The sequence below is a fragment of the Rhinolophus ferrumequinum genome, chromosome 10, assembly GCF_004115265.2.
Source record: "Rhinolophus ferrumequinum isolate MPI-CBG mRhiFer1 chromosome 10, mRhiFer1_v1.p, whole genome shotgun sequence".
NCBI classification, from domain to species: domain Eukaryota; kingdom Metazoa; phylum Chordata; class Mammalia; order Chiroptera; family Rhinolophidae; genus Rhinolophus; species Rhinolophus ferrumequinum.
In genome coordinates this window covers 66,877,126-66,898,153 of record NC_046293.1, presented here as the reverse complement: position 1 = coordinate 66,898,153, position 21,028 = coordinate 66,877,126, and positions in this window count along the sequence as shown.

Below are 21,028 nucleotides of genomic sequence, written 5' to 3'. Positions count from 1 at the left end.
TTTTTATTCTTCCTCCTTTACTGATTTTTCCCTTTTAGATCTTCTTTCTGTCCTTTTCTCCTTCCTTATCTGTTTAGTCCCAAAATGGATTTAAAGGTGTACTAGAAGTCAGCATTATTAGAATCATAGGTATTTTGAAAAATAAGTAATTTATATGCATAATAAATTAGAATTATTTCAACCAACTATGCATCAAGTCAACAATTTTCCTTTTACATATTTCTATATCTTTCTTGTGCCTATTTTCACTTTTTTCCAGGGTATTATGGGACATTAAACACATTTGAAAATTATGTACATTTTACTCTGTGAATTCACAGAGGAGCTGTAAACTTGCCTTACCATCTTTTCTTTTTTTAATACCAATAGTTGCATTAAATAAATTTTTATTGAATGTAAAATGTTGTAAGACCACTACTTAATATCTGAAATAAAAAGACAGTGCTGAATTTATTTCTTATTAGGGAGAACTGTGCCAATTGCATATAGTTTCCCTGAGAAGAGTGGACTGCCAATCTAATGTACAGTTTTTGAACAGACTGGGGTTCAGGGACTGGCATACTTTGAGAGACATAAGTGGGTTGAGATCACCTGTTCAAGCATAATTACTCACGTGAGATTGTTGTTGATTGGTTGGCATTCAGAAGCATGTTTCTTGGAGAGAGACTGTTTCTCACTGACTGACTTTCAAAAGTGAGGGACTGTTGTTGATTGATTGGCCTGCAAGAGCATGTTAATTGAGGCAAAATTGTCATTGATCAATTGAACAAATCTAAATGTGGTTCTGATGACTATTTGCTGCAATGGCTAAAGAGCAATCACTCTTGTCCCTAAGATTCTGGGGACATTTTTATTTGACCTCCCCAATTTTGGTTATTATCCAGATAAAGTTGCAGGACGATTGCCAAGATATTTACTACCGATATTTATTCCCATTAAGATGAGATTTCACCTTTGATCAACATGCCTTCATCCTGTTTTAGTTTTTTGAGTAATTTGTTAAATCATCTGTTTGGACAGTAGCTGTGCAGACTCATTCAAGATTGTGGACAACAAATATTAACTGTGACACAAAGAACTATAATTAGAAGTGTTATAAGAAGGGCCTAGAATACACTCTGGAGTCATGACGTAAGATTTCTCAGGTCCTGGTTAAGGAAATAATTCCCTGAGCCTAATTTAGAAAGCTAGGATACTTTTTCTTTTGTCTCACCTGTAGCATTAATTCAGGTATAACATGAAGTAGAAACAATGATGTAGAATTCCCCCCAGTTGACCAAAATAAATAAATACATAAACAAGTAAACATGACACACACACACACACACACACACACACACACTCACACTCATACACACACACACGAATAAATAAATAAAACCCAAAGCTATTGGGTTAAGGAATTAAATTGATTTATTGTGCCTTCATTGCCTAGGCATGACATTACTATGTCAGTGAGGTAACAAATATTTTTGATAACTACACCAAGTTGTCTAGTTCCTCTGGATGAAGTTATTATCTTTAGGGGAGTTATTTATTTTATAAGTTGTTATTTGCTATATGATTATTTAAAATATAACAAATACTTTCCTAGAAAATCATTTGAGAACCAAAAAAGAAAAATTATGCAATACTAGATATGATAAAAGAAGCATAGCTGTAGATGTTACTGAGATTAATAGAATTTTAAGAATATTATATGGAAATGTCTGGTTATAAATTAAAAATTTATTATATAATTTATTATATATGAGATCTGACAATTAAGTTTGCAAATTTATTGCAATGATGTTGCTAACTTTTTTTGATATCATAGGGATTATTCATTATGAATTTGTACCAAATGGAAAAACAGTTAACCAAGTTTACTATTTGGAAGTGCTGAAAAGGCTGTGTGAAAAAGTTAGACAACCTGAACTTTTCACCAACAATTCATGGCTCTTGCATCACGACAATGTACCAGCTCACATGGCACTGTCCGTGAAGGAGTTTTTAGCTAGTAAACAAATAACTGTATTGGAACACCCTCCGTACTCACCTGATCTGGCCCCCAGTGACTTCTTTCTTTACCCAAAGATAAAGGAAATATTGAAAGGAAGACATTTTCATGACATTCAGGACATCAAGGGTAACACGATGACAGCTCTGATGGCCATTCAAGAAAAAGAGTTCCAAAATTGCTTTGAAGGGTGGACTAGGCACTGGTGTCAGTGCATAGCTTCCCAAGGAGAGTACTTCGAAGGTGACCATAGTGATATTCAGCAATGAGTTACGTAGCACTTTTTCTAGGATGAGTTTATGAACTTAATTGTCTGACCTCGTAATTTCAAACAAAATATAAATACCAGATTTTACCCTAGAAAACCTATATAGACCAGTTGCTATAGAAGAAATTAGAAATGTTTTATAAATGGTTGTGATAGAACACCTAGCATTTTTAAACATATGAGTCCCAGATGGTTTTACATCTTGTCTTACATAACATTCAAAAAGATATAATTCATGCATAATACAGTTACTTAAGGTCACAGAAAAATTACACACACTATTTATTAAGCTAGCATAACCTTAATATCAAACTCATTACTGACAGTATAAAAATTATAGACCTATATATGTATAGGCAAATCAAATGCAGCAGTGTATTAACAGAATAATAAATCATGTAAGTTTTGTATCAGGAATGCAAGGATGGTTCAGTTAAAAAGGCCAGGAACATAATTGACTTCATTATAAAATGAAAGAAGAAAAAGACAGTATCATTCTATTAATATAGTCTAAGAAGAGCAAATTAAATTAAATTTAACTTAACTGCTGTCCTAATAACAATTTTTAAAAAATAGTGACAGAGAAAACAATAGCAACACAACAAAGATGACTTATCAAAAATTTCAATAAACAATAAAATATTAGAGTTATTCTCCTACAGAGCAAGACTAAGACTAGGATACTCACTGTTTTCCTCATTGTTAAACGTTATTTTGGAGGTTCTAAATGAAGCAATGAGATAAGGAAACAAATAAGTAGTATAAATATTAAAAGAGACAAATATCCTTATTTGCATGAAATCCAAGTGATTCTAATAAAGGTATTCAAATTTGGTATAGTGGCTGGATATAAGATTATTGTACAAACAAATCAATTGCTCTTCTTTATATTAGTAATCATCAGAATGGAAGGAATGCATTTAAAAGAAAGTTTCAGGATATGTGTGAACAAAACTATAAAATGTTATTGAAGGACTTAAATAAATGAAGAGACATGCCCTTTTCCTGATTTGAAAGAATTAATTTTGTGAAAATATCAGTCATTCAAAAGTGAATATATAAAATCAATTTTATATATTCAATCAGAATTTCCACATGTGCTTTTCAAAATAGGACAAAAAATTTTTAAAGTTTTTCAACAATTTTAAAGAATACATGTTGTAGAATTGCCAACAATTCTTGGGACAACATTAGTGATGAAATTCTTGCATTAATAGATATCAAAACTTATCATAAAACTACTATAATCAAACCTGTATGGTTTGGCACAGAAATAGATGAGTAGATCAGTAGAACCAAATACAGAGTCCATGTATATAGCCTAATATATTATGAAGATGACATTTCAATTTAGTAGGAAAGAATGATATATTTTAAAAGTGGTGCTGACATAACTGGCAATTTAGTTGGGAAACACAAAGTTAGATACTTTTGTGACATCATATACCAAAATAAATAACAGATATATTAAAGTTCTAGTTATAAAAAAGTTTAAAAAAAAAGGAAAAGAAAAATTAAGAAAGAAGGAGTACCACAGATCTTGAAGTAGATGGATGACTACAGAAAACAATTACATTTCTCTCTATGTTGAACTACAAAACAAAAAAATCAAATGACAAGTTTAGAGAAAATATTTTTTAAACTAATGGGTTATTATTACAAATATTAAAGTACTGCTATGCATTGATTAACAGAAAGACAAAAAATCTAACATAAAAATAATAAAGCCAAATGTCCAATAAATATTTGAAAATATGATCAATCTCACTAGCAGTTAAGAAAATATGTAATAAAGCAATAATGAAATGTAATTCTTCACCCTTCATAATGAAAAACACTAAAGAGCTTGATAAAATCAACACCCACATAAACCTGGAGGGAGCTCATTTAACTCTTCAGAAAAGTTATTTGACTGTAAATTCCTCTTTTGGAATTACATCCTAGAGAAATACTTGCACAAATGTACAAAGAAACATGTAATATGGATGTTTGTAGTGGAAACACCCATAAAATAATCTGAATGACCATCAGTGTAGAAAATTATTTAAAATATTTATTTTATTAATCTACTTTGTGGAATATTATGCAGCAATCAAAACAGAATAAGCTCAATTCATATGTGTGTGTGTGTGTGTGTGTGTGTGTGTGTGTGTGTGTGTATATATATGTTTTTTTTACACTGAATGACATTAATTCATTTATTCATCCTTTTATTCTTTCATTCAATAAAACCTTCTTGAGTACTGACACTGAACCAGCATTAGGAATAGAGAGATGTGTGGGAGAAGTTCTTTGTCCTAGAAGAGATTATGTGAAATAATGCCTTAGCAAGTCATGCTAAGAATTTTTACAAGGACATGAATGCCTTATTAGATAGAAAACCATAGTGATTTTAGATGCTTCAAATTCTTACTCAGAAGAGGTCTAGCCCAAGGTTTGATGCAGTGCATGCAGATCATGAACTTTTCTCTCTACCCTCTCCACCAGTATCCTGAGCGTCCTTTTCCCTACTCCCCTGGGAGGTCCCTGCTCTCTGGAGGTGAGCGTTGTGTTTCCCTATCATGACGGTTTTGGAGGTCCAGATTAGCAACCACCATCACTGAGCCCTTTCCTGTGACAAGTACTACGCTAGGACCTTTACTTGAAATGATGTCATTCAAACCTCATCCTCTGCGAGGTAGACAGACTCATGCCCATTTTCGTAAATGAGAAAACAGAGTTTCAGGAAGGTCAAGTAAACTGCTAGCAAGCAACAGAGGCAAGATTTTAAACAATAAGATTGCCTGTTTCCAAAGCCAATCCTTTCTATACCAACTTATTAAGTCTGCCTTGTTTTTACATCTCAAGTGCTTTCCCCGAAGTTCTTTCTTTTGGTTCCTCTTGAGAGGTCGTTTGTTAGATAAGTCTCTTAGGCTATGGCTATATGAGAGCAAAGAAATATTTTTCAGGAAATATGCTGTTTCCATGTTTGTGGGTGGCAGTGTCTTTATACAAGAACTAGTTCCATTTTGAGTTTCACTTTTTTCTCCTTCCTTTGTTTCTAAAACACTTGTGCTTGCTAGAATGAGAAGAATGTTCCAGGCTGTCAGGGACTCACTGTAGGTTACGGCCACAGAGTAGGTAGTGTGGAGTAGTGACAAGAGCCATGAGTCGGTGGCAGAGGACACGTGGGTTCCAATGTCAACTGCCACTGTCCTGATGTGCGCCCTTGTCAACATCATTTTAGTCTCTGAAACTCCATTTCGTCATTTGTAAAATCATTTATTGTGGAATTTGAGATAGGTATCTGTCTATTCCCCGTATGCACATGTTCATTTTAGAATCAGTTTCCCACCCAACCCTGTCATTAGTGATCTCTTTGGCTGGTAGGATCACAGAATCAGAGCCAAGAGGAGCAGTATAATGCATCATCTTTGAAGACAGATAGACTGACGTCATTACCAGCGGAGGGATCTGAGACAAACTGACTTCACTTCCTTGAGTCTCAGTTTCCTTATGTGTAACATGAGAAAACTGTAGTGCCGCCCACAGTAACAATACTGAGTGTTTACTGTGTGCCAGGTACTGTTCTAAGCACTTTATATGAATTGAACTATTTAATCCTCATAACACCCCTATGTGGTTGTTGCTAATATGAAACCCCATTTTGCAGAAAAGGAAATGGAGGCACAGAAAAGTCTAGGAAATGGAGAAGCCAGGATTTGAAACTTCGCTGCCTGGTTCTTGAGCCCAATCTTAATAATCGTGCCATTGCTTTCACAGAAATGTGTTGAGGTTTAATTAAGAAAAAAACAATAAAGCCCTTACCACAGAGTGGGTTTTCAGTAAATGTTCGTTATTTTCCTTTAAAGAGTGTCTTAAAAATATATTTACATACATTGAAATCACCTCTGCTGGGGAATAGTTTTGTTAGAAATGCTGATTCTCAGACTCTACCCTGGACCTACTGAATTCTGAGAATTCTACTTATTTTAACAAGCTTCCTGGATAATTTTTGGTACATGAAAGCTTGTGAGAGTCTACGTTAGACTCAATCTACCCTAACTTGCTAACAATGTAGAAATCCCTTCAGTGCTCCAGTCTCTCCCAGGCTTCTTGGGAGTTCCTGTGATGGTGAGTTTCTTCTCACAAGGCAGCTCGTCCTGTTTTTAAGAAAGCTTAGAATATTAGAAACATCTTCCTTATAACTGAATGAAAAAAACCTCCTCCACTTTATTTTTTCTCCATGTGACGTATTCAGCCTTCTGAGTCACACAGATCATTGGTGTAGGAAGGTAGTGGAGACGCCATTGTGGGAGCATATGGAACTTGGGAGATTAGATCTATGTGTACAAGCCTGACATGTGGAACAGTTTTAAGGGTCAACAGCCACCTACGGAAGAGGTCCTCAAGGTGGTATGTATCTGAGCACCGTGACAGGGAGCCTGTGAATATATCAAACCCAGAAATCCAGGTAGGGAGGCAGACAAGTGATAACATCATCAGGAGATGATCAAAGGAATAAACAAGGACTCAGCTGCTGCAATGGGGGATGTGGTGATTGTTTGGTTACAGGAATAAGCATCCATAAAATCTTGTGGGGTCACCAACAATTGTACTTGACACTGAATCAACCGAGTTACTAAATCAGGGCTCTTTAAGTTTTCCCTTAGTAGGAACAGGATTCATTTCTACATAGTGCACATTATAAATATTTAATGAGTGAATAAAAATGGTGGGCAGGTGACCCTAGTCATGGAGATTGCAAGGCGGAAAACACAACACATTTTCCCCATCTGGTCATCAAAATATTCAAGGAAAGTCTTTCCTTCTCTAGTTTAAAAAATTCTGAGTTTTTTCCTCCCGTCGGCACAGGAGCCTAGGATCTGGTTTCTGGAGCTTTTTCCAGTTGGAAGCATCTTCAGACACTTGAGTTTGTCAGTATCCTTCTTAAAATGTGGCACTCAGAGCTGCACACAGGGCACTGAGGTGGCATGGCTGTGCTGAGTGCCGCAGGCCCTCCACATCTCTGGTTCTCTATGTTATGTCACCTCAAATGGCCACAGCAAACTCTCTAATTAAATGTGCTATATATCGTAAATAACTCACTGCTGCTAAGACAGCCTAAGATTACACCAGCTTTTCTAGAAGCCAGATCAAGCACTTGGTTCATATTAAAATTTCTGTTAGTGAAATCACTGAAGTTCTTTGTCCCATAAAATATTACTAAACTAAGGCAAATTTGGCTTATATTTGTGCAATTGTTTGAACCTAAGCACAGGATTTTATATTTATCTCTGCTAAACTGCATCTTGTTAGTTTTGGCCCAATAGTCATGCCTGTGGAGATATTTTTTAATTCTACTTTTGTCATTCAACATATTTAGCTAACCCTTCTATCCTTGTGCCATTTAAAAGTATTACCAAGACGTCTATACCCTCATCCAAATCCTACATAGAAAGTATTTAACGGTAATAGGCTTGTTGAATTTCCCTAAGATCTCCCTTCAAGATGACATTCCTTCATTTGTCAATATTCTCTTAGGCGCCCATTATGTGCCAAATGTCATGGTATGTCCTGGGGATAAAAATATGAACATGACCTAGCCCATGCTCTCAAGAGATTCCCAACCTAATGAATAAGACTAAGATATTAGCAGGCAAATGCAATACTATGTGGTGAGGGATGTAATAGAGGGATAGCACAGGGATGATGGTAGAATCAGGATTTTGGTAGAATAATCATAGAATGATGAAAACCCATTTGGCGTCAAGTAGACCTACAGAGTTTAGAAACACTTATCTCATGTAGTTCCAATCTTAGGAATGTTTTAAAATCACTCTTATGCAACACTTTAAAAATTACCACCACTGTGTTTTTATTAACCATTCTGTTGAAGGCCCAGCTATGGTATGGTGCTGTTTACTCTTTATGTTGTCTGGATACTCTTACCAGAGTAGATGAGAGCAGCCACTTACTGCTCTCCTGTGAAGACTATTTTTGACCCTTTTCCTTTCACATAACATATCTATGTTCTCTCCTCTGCCCCCCAGTTTTGCCTCATACCCATGACTAAGGAGACTTCACTTAGTCGCAGATGGCAACAACTAGCTGTTTCCATTTCAAATTACATTTGTGTTTGTGTGCGTCTTCTTTAAATGTTAGTGGCTCTAGGGTCCCACTCTACTGTCTTGTTTAGCCTAAGCTGGATCACAATGCCAAAGCTGGTTTAGAGTAGTTCTAAACAGGTCTTCCACACAACGCAAAATAGTTGAAGGAACTGTTAGCCTGTTGCTCCCCACCCACTCAGCATCATTCAGGCCAAAAGTCTTGCCTCAAGATTTCATGGAAAATATTAGTTATTTTTATATATACAAGTAAGTTCTGAATTAGTTTAGAAACAGATTTTTTTTTTTTTAAACCATAAAATGGGGCTAGAAAGATTTGGGATACCAATCAGATGGAAATGGGGCTAATTCAGTGTGTGCAACTTGGGCCATTTCTAGTCATTCCAATGGGTTAAAAAAGAGGCCAGGCTTCTCAGGATGGAGCACTGGTATTGAGGGTAAGAGGTGATTAAGTATGATTTAGTCTCATCGAGCAGCTCATTCGAAAAATCTTGTTTTTCTTTTTGGGAATTGCCTCTAAGTTGTCCTCTCTGGTTTCTATTTCTACTCCTTTTTTGGGGCGGTGGGGTAGGGGCATTGTGGATTAAAGATTTGCTTCCTGAGTCAGATGGATCTGAGTTTGCATCCCATTCCTTGTAGCTGTGTGACCTAGGTGAGTCCCTATGCCTAAATTTTATTGACTGCAAAATGGTGACAATCAATAGTTCATTCCTCATTGGGCTGTTGGGAGGATTAAGCAGTGCACAAAAATGCTTAGGATGACACGCTGTAAAGAAACTGCTCAATAAATGTGAGCTCTTTTGTTGTTGACGTTAAGATAATGCTTTGAGGATTTGGATGACGAAGCTGACAAAAATAAAAGTGAAACATTGTATTCCCATAATTGTAGTACAATAGCTGTGGAATATTTCTGACAATGTCTTCGGGATGTTGTTCTCTGGACTATTGATATATTAGACCAGATAATATTTTATTTTATTTTTTATTTTATTTTATTTTATTTTATTTTATTTTATTTTATTTTGTGGATGGTGGCGCTGTAGAATGTTTAGCAGCATCTCTGTTCTCTACCCACTGGATACCATTGGCTCCCTGGTATAATTCTGGAGTGGAGAATAATCGAGTATTCGCCTGTTATTTCACTTGTTACTTTGATCCAGCACTGAATTGTGCAGGAGAAAAGAAGGAATTTTCATTAAGAAAAAATGCCATTTTCAATAAATATTCTTAGGACTTATTAAAGTCAAAACATTGAACTAGGGAAAATAAATGGCAGAAAAATATTATTCACATAAAATAAATGCGCTAATTGGCAAGAGTGATTCAAAAGGACTTCTCTACACTCCAGACACTTTGAACTTTGCTCATTTTTTCCTTGGCAGTGCAATGTAAAAGTGGATTATTTGAGTCTCTTGATGACATTTTGTTGGATTAAAAGACATATTGCATTTAGATTTGTGATCTGCAAGAATTCCATCTGCACCATTCACTGGAGACAGTGCCACTGATGATGATTCCAAATGGTCTATTCTTATTTATTTACCTGGTTAATAAAAGCAAATTAAACTGAAAGAACATTTTAACCTGACTTGGAGATTTCAGTCAATTATTTTATTTCTTAGAATGGTTTGTGTGAAACAAAAAGTAGTCCACATTTTGTTTAGAGGCAGTTAATTGTTAATTGTAAAGAAACCAGTCTCAAAGGACTCTCTTACCAGATGAGTGCTAGAGGTAAGTAGCATAATAAAATCCACAATTATTTTAAATCAGTTACTTTTGCCTTCATCCCAACCCAAGTTAATAGTGTAAATTAATTTAATGAGTCAACATTGTATCACTTTCTAGATGCTGTGACTCTTTGAGGGAAAGCTGCCATGAGAGTAAAAAAACGAGTTCTTGGTTCAATCTTGGGGACCAATTACGTAGCTCCAGTTGGCGGCTATTGTCATGGCTACTTAAGTGTCAAGGCTTTTGATATCCATTTGTAACGATAGTCTTACATTTAAAAAAACGACTACTTTCTTTGGCTGCCATCCTAACCTAATTAGGAACTAACGCAGACTTGTACGTTTCTTGTAAACATGTCAGCGGACCATAGGATCTGGCCAGGACTGTAGCACAATTTGAGCTTGATTGAGGGCGTTATCTTTTTTTCTCCTTCCTATAATGCACTTACGGGTCTGGATTATATTCAACAGAGCTGCTTTTTCTTTTATTTCCCAGTTTTGACATTTTAAATTGCTTTACTGTTTTGCTCTACTCTTGCTCCTACTTCTCCGTGGTGTTGGTTTCTCCCTCCTACTACCCCCTTTACTGTTACAATTTTATCATTTAAACATTTGCAGAAGAACTAGTCTGTCACCCTCTAGACAGGAAGGAACAAGATTTTTAAAAAGCGTTTTATTTTGAAAAAAATTTAGACTTATGGAAAAGTTACAAACTAAGACAGAGCATTCATGTATACCATTTACCCAGTTGACATGGGAGCAGCTTACATAACCATAGTATAGTTATCAAACAAACAAAGGTACAACACTAGGAACTAAACTGTCAACCTTTTTCAAACGTCACTGGTGCCCCCCAATATCCTTTTTCTGTTCCAGGATTCAGCTCGGGATCCCACCCTGCACTTACTAGTTGTTGAATCTCATTAATCTCCTCTGGTCTGTGGCCGTTCCTCGTCTGTCCAGAAGGTCATGTCAGATCCTCATTGAATGAAACTTATGGCCTGGGCTTTGTGCTTCTGCTTCATATACTTATCAAGTAAAAGTGTCTCATCAGAGAGACTTCACTGAGCCCTAGAAGTGGTATAGGTGATTGCCTGGCTGATACACCCTGTGGAAATCAGGTTTTCCTGTCTCTCCAGGGCTACCCTTCCCCAGGGTAGGTCTGAATGGAAGCTATTGAAAAACAAGATTTAATGATGACAAGAGGCGATCTTTAATTTTTCAGTGAATTGTATATTACAAGTTTGATTCTTTTCACTTCTTTTGAGAAAGGGGCTTCTTCATTTCCTGCATGGCTCTGGTGGTAGCCTGTCATCAGTGAACACACAGAATAAGATACCAGTCTTCATGGAAGCTGTGGTGAAACTGGGTACTTACAGAGTCGGGCACACAGCTCTATCCTAGACATGAGTTGTAGCGGACCATTTTAGATTTTGCAGATTACTAATGATAAGGATGTAATCACTAATTTGGGCTGTAAAAAGTAGTAACAATGTTAATAGCAAATTTTTAGTGTCTACTACGTGTCAGGTTTTTTGCCAAGGACTTGACCTGTTCTTCATGTAATCTTCACAACAACCCTATGGAGATGAATGTCATTTTCATCACCATTTTGAGATAAAACTGAATCCCAAGAAAGTTAAGTAGTTTTCATGCAACCGTGTGGCTAGTAAGTCTCATTCCAAGACTTATACAATCAGTCACCACATTTGATTGTCTGTCTCACTAATTTAAATATTCTTTTTATAATGCTTTAGAAAAAGAATATGAAAAATTGTATTGGATAAGAGAAAGATGAGCAAACATTTTTCCTAGTAACTGTCCACCTGGGCTGAGAAGACTCTTGTTAGGTGCTGGTATTTTCTGTATCTCATATTACTCCCTGGGTGTGCTAACAGGTTTTATTTGCGCTCATGAGAAAGGGCTGATGTAGCTTTTCTCCTAAGCCTTATTTCATTTCATCTATAAAACTTGGTCCTTCAAACTAGTTCTTCTATCAACTTTGGAGATAGAAAATTCTGTTCAGCATAGACATGAGCATCACATGGAAATAACACCTTTTCCTGTGGCCTGTAGTCTCAGGAGTGAACTTTCAGCTAATGGGAAGCGAGAATAAGAACAGAGCTGTTGAACTTTAAATGGTGAACTAAAGGGTGTTGCCATCGGCCAAAAGATTCTCCAGGTTTTGACTTTTAAATTAAAAATGTTTTATGGCTGATTAGTTGTTTAGAGACTTTTGATGTAAAAGTAATAGAGGTAGGAAGTGAAAACCCAGGTTGTGTTTTTGTTGTGATGTTTACAGGGTGAGGTTCTCTAGTACTGATAAGCAGGGGGTCTTATCAGTACTATCCTGAGGGCTGCACGTGGGGCTCAGGAATGCCTGTGGGTGCGAGGAACAAGGGGACGAGGCACAGGAAAAAGCAGGAAAAGAAAAGGATGAGAACAGAGCAGAAAAAGGGAGCATGGGGAGAAGTTGGGAGACCTCTTCCAGGTCAACCTCTTCAAGGAAGGAAGATTGATAGGATGAAAAGAGACAACAAAAGAAAGCCGTCTTGTTGGTAGGAATAAGTTGTCTCAGGCAGATGCCAATACCAAGTTTAATTCCTGTAAACACTGGTGTGGTAGAATTTATATGATCATTGAATGATATCTATAATGGGATAATGAGCCCCTTGAGGAACAATTCTCTCTCTCTTCTCTTTCATTAAACAAAAAGGCAGCATGTAATATGGAGTGGTCTGCCCCTTGCCTTTTCTACTTCATGAAATATCTTGAAGATCTTCTGTTTCAGAACACTGAAGGCCTTCTCAGTCTTTTTATAAGTGACACAGTATTCTTTTGGTGACATAGGCTGGTATATATAATTTCCCCTGTGTTATGTCTAATATTTATCTATTTCAAATAATGCTGCAATTACTGATATTGTGCATTCCATGTTGTATGTGAATAGGTTTATCTGCTGGACAACTTCCCAGATTTAGGATTACTTAGTTAACAATTGAATGCCAAATTGACCTCCATTGAATGCTACCATTTTTGGACTTCCAACAGCAGTTTATGGCTACTCTTTAGCCCTCTGTATTTATACTCATGACAATAGACATTTAATGAGTGCTTACTATTTGCCATATTTTATTCTAAGAGCTTTAAATGCATTATTGTATTTAATGTATCCTATGAGTTAGGTATTATTATCTCTGCTGTCCACATAAGGAAAATCAGACACATATAACTTGAAGAATATCACAGATATTTCAAGTGGTAGAGCCAGGATTCAAACTCTGGTAGTCTGACTTCAGAACTTGGATTCTTACTGTCACAATTTGCTATTCCATCAAAATTGACCATAGTTTTAAACCAATGCTTTTCTTGTTTCCAGATCCAACAATTCCCATTTGTCATCCTTATCTTTTTCAAACTGTGGCTGCATTCAATACCAGGGGCAACAATCTTTGATTAACCCCTCGTAATGGCTATTTTAGGTCTTTAATACCAGTAAAAGAAAAGAAAGAAAACATGTGTCATTTCCAAATTTAGGAAGAAAAATTTCATGTAAAGTATCAGTTCAGATGTACTGATAAAGCCCCTGAATAAAAGATTTAAGTGTCAGCAAGAGGTCTTGAAAATTTCCTACAATTTTATAATGTTAGAAATTTGTGAAAGTCTCTACTAAAGCTAAGGATTTAAAAATATGGAAACATATTATTTTTATGTTTAATTAGAGTAAATTTTCTATAACATTCTTAAATATTTATACTTTGTCATTCACATAATTACTTAAGCAGCACTTTTGTAAGAGTAAAACTTTTGACACTATACGAGGTCTGACAATTAAGTTCGTGAACTTGTTGCAACAATGTTGCTAAACATTTTTGATATCAGAGGGATTATTCATTATGAATTTGTACCAACTGGGCAAACAGTTAACCAAGTTTACTATTTGGAGGTGCTGAAAATACTGCGTGAAAAAGTTGGATGACCTGAACTTTTCGTCACCAATTCATGGCTCTTGCATCACGACAATGCACCAGCTCACACAGCACTGTATGTGAGGGAGTTTTTATCCAGTAAACAAATAACTGTATTAGAATACCCTCCCTCCTCACCTGATGTGACCTCCAATGACTTCTTTCTTTACCGGAAGGTAAAGGAAATATTGAAAGGAAGACATTTTGATGACATTCAGGACATCAAGTGTAACACAACAGCTCTGATGGCCATTCCAGGGAAAGAGTTCCAAAATTGCTTTGAAGGGTGGACTAGGCTCTAGCATCGGTGCATAGCTTCCCAAGGGGAGTACTTCGAAGGTGACCATAGTGATATTCAGCAATGAGATATGTAACACTTTTTCTAGGATGAGTTCATGAAATCAATTGTCAGACCTCGTGTGTGTGTGTGTGTGTGTGTGTGTGTGTAGTCATGGGATGTAAAGTACAGCATAGGGAATATAGTCAATGGTATAGTAATAGCTATGTATGGTGTCAGAGGGGTAGTAGATTGGGGGGAGATTATCACTTTGTGATGGGTGTAAATGTCTAACTATTACATTGCTTTGTATTTTTGAAACTAATTTTTAAATTAAAGGGGGGGGAAGAGCCAGGAGGATTGCATGAATAATTAGACGTGCTGTCTCTCTGTCAGGTGCTCTCTGCTCCTATGTAGCTGTTCCATGAACCCTTCTTTCAGTGAGCATCACTGGTCTGCTGCCCCCTCCCCACTTGTTTGCTGTTAGCCCTCAGGTGCTCTGCTCCCCAGCCCCCAGGCTCAGACCCAGGCAGGGACCCAGATCAACCACAGTCTTTGGAAACTAGCTCTTTGGCCAGGTTTTGTCTCCACTAAGGTAGTTTTTCTTTCAGTGCTTCACTTTTTCTTCCTCCAGTCTGGTCTCTTCTAGGGAACCCCAGTCACGTATAATGAGCACACATCCAAACCCCAATTGCTTGCCAGGTTTAAGTGCCTTCCTACAGAGCTCCTGGTTCCATGCCAGTGAGGGTCCCTGAACATTGCATGTCAGGAGGCAGTCTGAACTGCTCAGAGCACCCAGGAGACCTCTAGGGGTTGGGGTCGCCTGACTCTTCCAGTCATCCCGAAGGACCCCTCTTTACACCCAAGTTAACAGCAAACTGCTTGAGTTTCCGTGTGGGTATGGCAGTCACTTTGGAAGCAGAAAGCTCAGAACCTGTAAACCTTAAAAAATGACAATTATTTGAGTATTTAAATAAGAGTGTTCTTGTGAAACTACACTAATGAAAAATATCTGTGATGAAAAATCTTTAAATCACTGTCGTATACAAATACTAGGTTGTGTTCTGTCTATAAAGTGTGAAAGGAATATTGGAATCTTTATGATTTACAAATACCCCAAAAGACCCATGTAACACCATTCCCTTCGTAAAGCTGCCTATTAACTAAGTATTCTTTTGTACTGCAGACCGTATTGAGACGAGTGGTGACTATTGCCAGGCCCTGTTCCATAAACTAAGAGGCGATGATGAACACAAGGGAGGCCTTGCTCTCATGGAGCATCTATTCTAGTAATTCTAGGATTGAGTAGACTACATTCTAGGAGATTTGAGAATCTTGTCATTTCACACCCAGAACAGGTTGATCTCCCTAGTGTGAAAGCATAAATTATGAAGTACAACCATGTGTTTGAGGACGGGGCAAAAAGAATGTTCAGAATCGACTGGGGAAGTCAAATGTGGGTAGAGCTAAAATATAATATGAAAAATGCTATGAAAGCATATAAACCAAGTATAGTTTAGAACAATGGACATTAGCCAGATTTCACAAGAGGGTAAACTTGGGCTTTAATAACAAGCTAATAAGCAAGTTTCAGAAAGTAGCACAAGGCTGAACCAGATTGGTGACTTCCAGGGCTGAGATTCAAGGAGACCTCAAGAGACCTCAGGAGGTCACTACAGGACAGTTCAGGACATCAGAAATGAAAACGTAAGAGAGGAATCTCCAACACCAAATCTGAGAAGACCTTCCTCCCTGAGGTTTAGAGATGAAGAGAGATCATCTAGGAGTCATAATATCTGAGCGTGGGGGCAGGCATTTCTAAAATAATAAAATATCCAGAAGCTCAGGATTATAGCTGGAGAACCTCTGTTTTCTGGTTGGGCTTTGCATAATTGCAAAACAGAAAGAACAAGTTATTATAATAATTCAAATTCTTACTAAAGGTAAGCATTATTGATAATCGAAACCTCTTACAATTCAAAGTTTATGATATGAAAATTAGCCAGTAATTGGTAGGATTTGAAGGGACAATGTATAGTTCCTTTCCCAATTCCCACTTAAGAAAAGACCTTAATCAAGTTGGATGGAATCAGAGTAGGCAGGAAAATGATTCAGCTCCAGAATAGTCTCAACTTAGTTATACTATAGCATTGTCTTTTCTTTAGTATATGAAAATGAAACTCCTGAGTGACCATTAGGAGGGTGTATGTTTTGAGGGTTTCCCTCACTATCCCCTTAAAGGCAAGGTAGTTGGGTTGACACCCTGCTTTCACCTGATCGCTCACTAGCTAACAAACATGCTGGCTACAAATATAAGGCAGTATGCTAGGTACTAAGACCATAAAGAAGCATAAGATGTGGTGTATGGTCCAAACCATAAAAGAACTCAAAATCTTGAACAAAGGACATAAGTAAAAGCAACACTAGGTAGGATAGAGTTAAGGTTCAGACTAAGGCCTCGGATTAGAGACCAGCTATTGTGCCCATATACAAGCACGGAACCTTGGTAGAAGAAGAATGTGTCAGCAACTGAGGCTAGACATTTCTCCAAACTAGAATCAGGACAATTCAATTTCTAAAGTCAGTTTGTCAATATTGATGAAGTATGAAAGATGTTTTCAAAGTTTTAGTTTCACGGTAGCCTTTCCACCGCAGCCATTTCACTAAAGGTTTATCCGTCCAGTTTAGCTGGATGATAATTTCATGAATATTTTGCAATTTGAATGCCCCGTATTTGCCAAGTGCTTTATTTGAAATAGGTGGTCTCTTTCTTCAATCCGGTTTATAGCTTTCTCTATTTTGGTGGGTTTGTGTCCCACCCCTGACACTGCCCTCAAATGGTTGCAACAACCATTCCTAGAGCCTTAGGATATGGAACTGACATTTTTCCTCCAAGATGGTATTTTGGTAGGTTTGCCATCTGGTGAAATGGCTTTGAATAAATTGATTTTTAGCAAATTAACCCAAAGCAGTTCAAATTAATGTAGAGCATTCTGAACTATTTCTTCACTTTCTATTTCTTTAAGTGAAGTCTTCATATCTCTGGATTATAAAGTCAGAAACCACCTAACATTTTTAGCAAATTAACAACTTTTCCATTATCTTTCCTCACAGTATTGATGATAAATAATAGTAAAAATAATCCTTAATATATATATATACACACACACACATAAATATATATATATATATATATATATATATATATATATATATATATATATACAGCTTACCTTTTAATTTCTTCAACAAAAAGAGTCCTGGATCTAGCATAGTCTAAACAAACACTAAATTGGTATCAAGAGGGTGGGTGAGGGTAAAGGGGATCAAATATATGGTGATGGAAAGAGAACTGACTCTGGGTGGTGAACACACAATATGATATATAGATGATGTATTACAGAATAGTACACATGAAACTAATGTAACTTTACTAACAATTGGCACCCCAATAAACTTTAATTAAAGAAAAAAGAGCTTAGCCTCTCAAAACACTTAAACTACTTCTTAATACTCAAATGTTTATTTCCATATAGTAGAGATAAAGCATCAGTCTCTATCCTCCTTGTACATAACACAGTAGAGGAATTTGAGGTGATAGAATAACTATCATGATCATTGAGGACGAAAGGAATAGATTAACTGAGCTGCACTAACATTAGGTTGGTGCAAAAGTAATTGCGGTTTTTGCAATTATTTTTAACCTTTTGAACTGCAATTACTTTTGCAGCAACCTAATAATTAGTCATCAATTTCATATGCTCCAATTTAATATTTACCTAGCACCTCTGCTCAAGGAATGGTGTTATGTACTATGGGAAATTAAAAGAAGATGGCCAAGACACAGTTTTGGAGCAATCATTTTAGTACATAAAATGATGGGGCATAGTACAATAAATGCTGCAAGATAATAGAAATAAGTACAATGCTGATTCCAAGGAGACAAATTAACCTTGGAGACCTGTCTAGAAGACTGAAAAGGTCTGAGTAGATGAGAAATAGCAAGGACATTGTGAGAGGAACTGTGTGAGCAAGGGTTTGGAGTTGGGAAACCATAGCACTCATGTATAAACGGTGTTTAGGGGAGAAATGGGAAATGGCAGTGGAGATTCATTTGGGGTCACATGGTGTAGGGATTTCTGCTGTATTTGGTAGGTAATTAAAGTTGAAGATTTTAAGGCAGAGATGTAAGAGATAAAATACAAGAATAGAGTTAATCTGGCAGTGGCGTTTGGGATAATTCAGAGAGGTAGAGCATGAGATTGAGAATACAGCCTGGAATCAAAGGAGTTTCAAGTATTGAAAAGCAGAAACCAGATAACAGAAGCTGGAACCTCTTTCCTCATGTTAGAAGTCTAGAAACTAAAGTCATAGACAAGTTGTAGCATGGGACACAGGGCAAACTCATCAAAATGTGATACAAGGTCTGTTATGAACTGGCTCTTGCTGTCTTCTTAGCATCTCTGCCCACCCTTTCCCCAGACTCCTCTCTATAGCTATACGGAACCACGCATATCACCCATTATTCCATAAAAATCTCATTGCCCTCCTCTTCTTTGCTTTACTTTTTGCCTGGAGCACTGCCCCCTTCTGCCCAATTAATTTCTATCGGTTCTCTTCTTTCCACTCTCTCCTTCCTCTACCCTCTCCTTACTCTGATTTAGAGATTTGCTTTTATAATTCCACACCCTCTTGTAGATTTTATACTCAAGGTCATAACCGCTTATTTTCTTGTTTTCCTCTTTTTCTCCAGACCGTGGGCTGTAGGAACGCGGGCCCACTTGATTGAGCAGCTAGTACAATGAATGACACCGAAGAGGTGTTTATTCGATAAATACTAGATGAGTGTATAATGACCCATGTAATAAGTTCCTCAGACATTGATTTAGAAATAGTTGTATTCCCAGCATTCGTATAGGTGGAAAATGTAATGCAAAAGAACTAGCCCTTTAGCTGGACGAAAGCATTATTTGTGCACACACACACACACACACCTCTAGCACTATTGCTACAGCAAATACACAGCAGTATTTTCGATGCAAATGCGGGAAGTTAGGAGAGTCAGAAAAGTTTTCATATCCAATGAAACAATCCAGGAAAGGGAGAATTAATACTTCAAAAAAGAGAACAAAGGAAATAATAAGGTTAGATGGGCAAAGAGGACAATTTAAGATTTATCTGTTATTGGGACATGAGGGTTTTTTTGTTGTTTTGTTTTTCCTGTCCCCCATGTTCCTCCAGAGATCTAATACAGAAAGAGAAGGCTGAACTGGGAAACCTATTTAAAGCCATGAAGCAGACATCACAGAATTATTTCAGCAACTTTTTTTATTGTCAGAAAAGGACTCAAAAGATAAATCAGCATGGGCTGCCTAGGGATTATTTTATAGGAATTTTGATTATCAAATAACAAAGAATTACTCCAAGTGGCCTATTTGTAGGTATTTCTTTCGTCCTGCCTAGGGATGAAAGAAGATGATGTAAGCTTCAAAAGTAAAGTAATGTGTGATATAATTTGGAAGAAATAACTGGAAAAATATAACAAGAACTCCTGGCTTGATGTTCCAGGAATACAGCTCAACAGGCCAAGATTTTATTAAAAGAAAAACAGTGCATATTACAGAAATGAGAAGACAATGTTGCATGGTAAAGAGGCACTGTGATGTTTTAAGCTGTCTGAGCAAAATCGAGTATGGCAATGGGAATATGAATAAGAGGCGTAGAAAAATGGGGGCTAGAAAAAACAGATGTAGAAAATTCTTCTCTGAGAGCAGAAAGTAGCTGATAAATGAAACCACTGTGAATCTGTTTTATAAGTGAATTTGTGAATACTGAGGAATTGGTTGACTTGTGCTCACGTGGTTAGAATATTGGGAAAATTGTCTTTAATCAGGGATAAAAAATCATACTCTTGAGGAGGAACATATTTACTCTAGGTTTCTCGCATATTTAAATAGAAAACTTAAGGTAAAGAGGACATGGAAAAATCAGAGGTAACCAAATTTGATCTTGTCAGTATCTTGTAGAAGCAGATAAAGGAAAAAAATATTTTTATTCATTAAAGCGGGAACAGTTATTCCGAGGGACTGCAGAACATAGGCATGGAAAACAAATTCCGCAGTATGATCCATGAACCTGATTCTCACTTAGTTACCACTAACCTGATAGAAGTACTATTTGTCTTCACATACTTTTTATTCTTTATTTTATTTTTAGCTGTTAGAAGAACCAAAAGGATATTGCTATAATTCAATCCTGCTGGCAACATTACATTGGGACAGAAAGTCCAAGACCTGTATCATATATAGCAAGGGCAAGATTCCATGGCAATAAAATAAGATATGAAAAGAAGAGAGAAATAATGGAAACAGACACCTTAACTGTGTTCAGAGGACAATGAAATTTCAAGTGAAGAAGCACTGGGGAAAGCACTCTGGCTGAAGCACAACTCGTCAGAGAAATTAGACGGTTCAGACAGAATTATAGACCAAGTTTTATGATATCCCCATTTGTATTGGTCCAGTGGGCAGTAGAAAGTTTAAGCATCTTTATATTGAGAGATCCCATAATCAGGTGCCTGCTGCTTAACTTCCTTTGCTTTGAAATGGGTCCTTTTGACTCCAGCAATGTTAGGTGACATCCGAAGTCAGTAGGTCAAACATTCTGTGAGCACTTGGATAAT